The 5,000-nt window shown below is 40.5% G+C and overlaps 1 protein-coding gene across 2 annotated transcripts in view; it reads left to right on the plus strand.

Moving 5' to 3' along the window:
* The window catches only part of Zeb2 (zinc finger E-box binding homeobox 2), a 131,189-nt gene that overhangs the window by 83,300 nt on the left and 42,889 nt on the right, over positions 1–5,000 (plus strand). The gene's annotated exons all lie outside the window — the stretch shown is intronic.

A 5,000-nucleotide genomic window follows, 5' to 3' on the forward strand; every position in this document is an offset into this window, starting at 1 on the left:
AATGCAAACCAGAGTTCAGATGGAAAGTCTAGGGAGGCCTTAGCAACACCCTCACACAGAAAGATGTTCTAAGAAAGTAGGCACAGAGGTATTGTTTGACGCTCTACCTAATCTTGGAGGCCATTTGACCTCCAAGCACTGAAAAAATGAGGAAACCAAATGACTCAGAATTCCAAAGAACTTCTTTAAACTGGAGGCTGTATCATCTCAGAGACATTTCAAAACAAGGCCTCATGTCTGTGTCCCATGTGACCAGAAGGCTAGAGAGTGCTCTGGCCCATATGGGCTTTGTTCTTGAAGCTCCTTTTGCAGTCATGGTGGAAGGTGTGGCACTAAGTAGAGGCTGGTACAAAGCCACACCTCCTTTTACTTAGAGCTCCTGCAAACTGTGGGCAGCAAGCAAAGGAAGACCCTGGAGAGGTGGTCTATCTTTGTGATTTCAGTTGTTTCAACAGTTACACCACCCTGAACTTCCATAGTAGTGTGTCACGTGCACAAACTCCTAGACTAGAGTGACAATCTCGGAAGCAAGGAACCCATTATCATTGTTTTTACCCATTTCAACGAAGCTTCCTTGGGTGATAGACCAAGGCCACACAGCTGGCTACATGTTGGTGCTGGGACGAGAAGGCGAGTTACAAGCTCGTAATTCTGTGAACTGCCTCTTTATTTCTATTGTTTCCGCACTACTGCAGGAAACAAGGGTGTATTGTTAGATTCTGGTAATTGATCAAATTGGTAGGCTTCTATAACTCAAATTAAGAGGATCCATGAAAGTAACAATCATCAAAACAATTTAAAATTAAGCATCTCCATCTTACTGCACAAAAATCCCCCCCCCAAAAAAATCCCAGGGATTTACATTCTTTTACTCTGGACTTGGGTAGTTTAAATTTAGATTGCATTCTTTGCTGGGAGGTTGTATTTTTATGCATCTTTTTGTGTAGCTATGATTTTCCTGAAGACATGCTTTCTTGCTGGGGCGTTGCCACCATAGGGTCACGTGGCCTTTGACAGGTCACTTGGCCTCACTCTGCCTGTATTACCGCCTTTGTCACAACTCACAAGCTGACTTTCAAGTGTTCCTCTAGCACAATTTTATGTTGCTGGTTCTCCAAGTACATTAGCTGTGAGCTTCCTAAAGTGATCATAGCGCCTCCTTGTATTTTTCTAAGGTTTACTGTATTGTAGGTATTTAATACATGGTTGATAATGGCATTGAAGGTCCTATTGGTGCACTTAACTGGAGCGGATTTATAGGAAATCACTGTTGACCGCCTTATTAACAATTAGCTGTCTATAATAGGCATATGTAATTTTCCTTTACATCAATAAAGCTTCTGCTCCTGGTGTAGATAAAGTATTGCCCCTGCTCATCAGCTCTTTCGAATGTTAATACATTAACTACTGATATCTTATTTGTACTGTAACTGACAGAATAATGGAGAGAAAGAGTCTAAGTAGGGAACGGGGTTAGTTAGGTAACATTGTATAGGGCATCTTCAAAACAATAGTTCTGCTATTTCAAATGTCAAGCTAATTATCGGCAATGTTTAAATGCTATAATAGGCCATTTTTGCAAATGTTGAAATTTTCCAGCAGGTATGGACATTATAAAAATGTCACATTTTGCTACTGTACTCTTACATGTCACCAGAATACAAAACTCTGAAAATAAAAGTTATAGCTGTGGACAATAAAGAGAAGCCATTCCTTATGTTGCTTATGACTGTAAAATTAATTGTCACACTGATAGAATTTAGAGTATTGTGTACTTGGGAGGAAGAAGGGGGGGGGTTAATATAATGGAACCCGGCAAGGCGAAAATAATGCTTATTATATGAATCAACTATGCAACCTTTTAAATACAAGTTTTTAGTAATGCAGATTCAGATATATCTTTCCAGGCCCGCTTGCTATAAAGCAATTTTAAGCATCGTCTTTATACCCTTTGGTAACCCCACATCACACATACAGTTCTAGAGCAAATGAAACTTTAATATGATTCCACATAAAACGGTAAGCCATGCCAATAATTCATATGCACTTCATATGCAAATAGTTTTATCTTATCCATCAATTATTGTGTAAACATGGTATCACATGGCATATTTCCCTATAAGACAGTAGAGTACCTGTATATAATTATGGGTGTATTTTGCCAATGCGACTGTTACACAGAATTGTAATTAATTCCTCTGAAGATTGCTGTGAGAGCTTCAGATAATGATGCTGTTTTTGGACATTTATTACTGCTATTTGGTTGGCTTTTTGCTGTGCCTCAGAGACAGATGTAAAATTAGTGTCTATTTTGAGCCAGCAAACAGTACATCTTCCCTCTTGTTTATCGAATAGCAGAAAGGAATTCTTTGGGCTCCTACTTCTTTGTGGCTTTTAGAGTGACGGTTTTGGGCTCCCTGTAGCCCCAATATGTGTGTAAAATTGTGTTGAAACTTAAGTTAGGATTGATGCATATGACCTAACACAATGACCAAGTAGACTTCATTAAGGTCTACTATGAGTTTCAGTTTTTAAAACAGTTTGCAGTCCAAATTCAACAATCAGGCACCTGCAGAATCTGGTGTCCCACGTGTGATGGTGCACACCTTTAAATCAAGCCTTTGGGAGACCAAGGCCACAGACCTCTGTGAGTTCAAGGCCAGACGCATCTACAAAGCAAGTTCCAGGCAAGCCAATGCTACATCGTGAGACCCTGCCTTTAAAAAAAAAAAGTGTATGCTTAATTATTATATAAAATCAAACTTCTTATTTACAGATAAGGTTAAGGTATTTGTTAAGATCTCACATGCTATGAACCTACTTTCAATTCAGAATTTAAATGGGGTTAAGTCTACCATGTATTGGCCTTTTCATAGAAAAGAAAATGATGAGAATTGTCCCAAAACTTTCTGCAAGGAAACCTCCTACTGATTAGACTTGAGGGAAAATTTTAGAGGAAAATCTGAAGAATTCAGAAGTGGGAGTAGGGTGCAGGAGTGAAAATCAACATCTGTATCGTTGGATATAATTTTAATCATCAGGAGGTAAACCTGGAAGGACAGGAAGAAATAACCTCATTTGAATTCAGATGTCAGAACTCAGTTTGCTGTGAAAGATTTTACCTGGACTAACAAAAATAAGGAAAAAGGGACCAGGGGGTAGCATCATGGTTTATGGGAATGGCTAGCCTAGTGAACACAGCTCTGGAGAAGATGGCGTACTGCTTCTGTAAGTGAGCTTGACAGCGGTTATTTATTTAGTTTAAAAGTATTTACTACTATTTGTGTGGGAACCCTAAAGGTTGTGAAGTATTGTTGGCCTGTGAAGGTGATGGATGCTGTGCTCCTGACCCTATATGGTGAGACATGACTTCATTGCTTGTTTAGATTGTTCTGATATTTGGGACTCCTCAAGGGCTGTTCATAAATCATTTATCTCTCTCTCTCCTCTCTCTCTTTTTCTCTACAAGAAAATATTTCAATTGTATTGCTGCAGGAACACTCACGTGTCACACGGGATATTGTAGTCCATGCAGAAAAAGACCTTAAAAGGCATGGGGTTTTCTGCAGGATAAAGGCCTTTTAATGCCTGTCCAGCCTTAGATAATTTTATTCAGCCCTTCTGGACCTTTCTTTATTCCTCCTGTGCCCAGAGATCAGTTTTTAGGACGTGGATTGAAGGCTTCCCAGGCCTTAGGAGCTTTTGTTGGAACACCCCCCCCCCCCGGCACACACACACACACACACATACACACACACACACACTCTGCCCCCACTTAGTGTTCAGAAAATTTGTAAAGAATCTTCTGCTTGTTGCTAAGAAGTGGTTAAATCTCAGTCACCAGGGGGAAGAAAGCTGCACACTATTGATTGTACTAAGGTATATGTGGGCCACACAGCTAGAGCAGAGACGTTGGAATATCTCTCTTTTTGTAGATCTGAGAGCATTACCCAGCCTGAACTTGCCTAAGCCCTTGTGGTCACACCTCTTGAAAAGGTTTTGTTTCCCCCGTCAATTGGTATTCAAACCAGGTCAGCAGATTCTGTTTGCCCGGCTCCGCCGCCGTTTTCATTTTAATTTGCACCTGTTGTGCAGTTGTTCGGGAAGGCAAGTGCAGACCCGCGGATTATACAAAGATCATATTATGAGCAGATATGCACGGTGTAATCTTTTTGTCCCCAGCCTCACATGACAAAAAAAAAATCCCTCTCTTTTTGTTCCTTTTTTACTCCCTGGGAACCTGTCAAAGCAAACAGATATGACTGACTAAAATTTGTAACTAGACATGTTTCCAGAATTCTCCAAAAGCATTATGAACCTGACACACAATCCTTTTCATTTTTTTTCCTCCTTTTCCGCCACTTTTGTATAATCCGATAGCTGGCGAGAGCCACTTGAGATAGCTCAGTTGATAACTTAGCAGAGGATTGCTTTATTAGGCGCAGAGAAATCAAAATGAACCTGAAAATTGTTTGCCTTTTTTTTTTCCACTGGCTTTTCTCCCCCCTCTCTCTCTCTCCCTCTTGTTCCCATGATGTCATGGTTCTGACTTGTTTTTTTGTGTGTGTTTCTGGAGAGTTGGGTTAACAGTTCTTGGCAATCCTGTGTGTGCGTAACGGCTGGTGTGTTTCTCTAGCTGAGCTAATACCCCGTGTTTATTACTCTAATCTTTCTTGTCTGGTGGTAAAGTGGACAATTTATGTACTAGCATGTAGGCCGAGAGCCTGTGAGGGCTGACTAATTCAGAAACAGCCACCTTCAATTGAGTTCACAGACCTTATTTACGGGCTGTCTATTTTAAGAAAAGCTACTGAGCGTTGCCGGGACTGAGGGCTGCAGAAGCAGCTCACCCGCTCTTGTGAGTTATTTTAACATTTGTGTTGGTCTTGCCCGTGTCACTTTGAAATCTTCTGTAATTATGACACTATGAAGACATCTCAATAGTCGTATTAATGGCCCAGAAGATATGGCTTTTCCTCATTTTCTGCTCAAAAGATTGG

The sequence above is a fragment of the Alexandromys fortis genome, unplaced genomic scaffold (genome assembly GCF_014885135.2).
Source record: "Alexandromys fortis isolate MF-2015 unplaced genomic scaffold, M_Fortis_MF-2015_v1.1 scaffold_33, whole genome shotgun sequence".
NCBI lineage: Eukaryota > Metazoa > Chordata > Mammalia > Rodentia > Cricetidae > Alexandromys > Alexandromys fortis.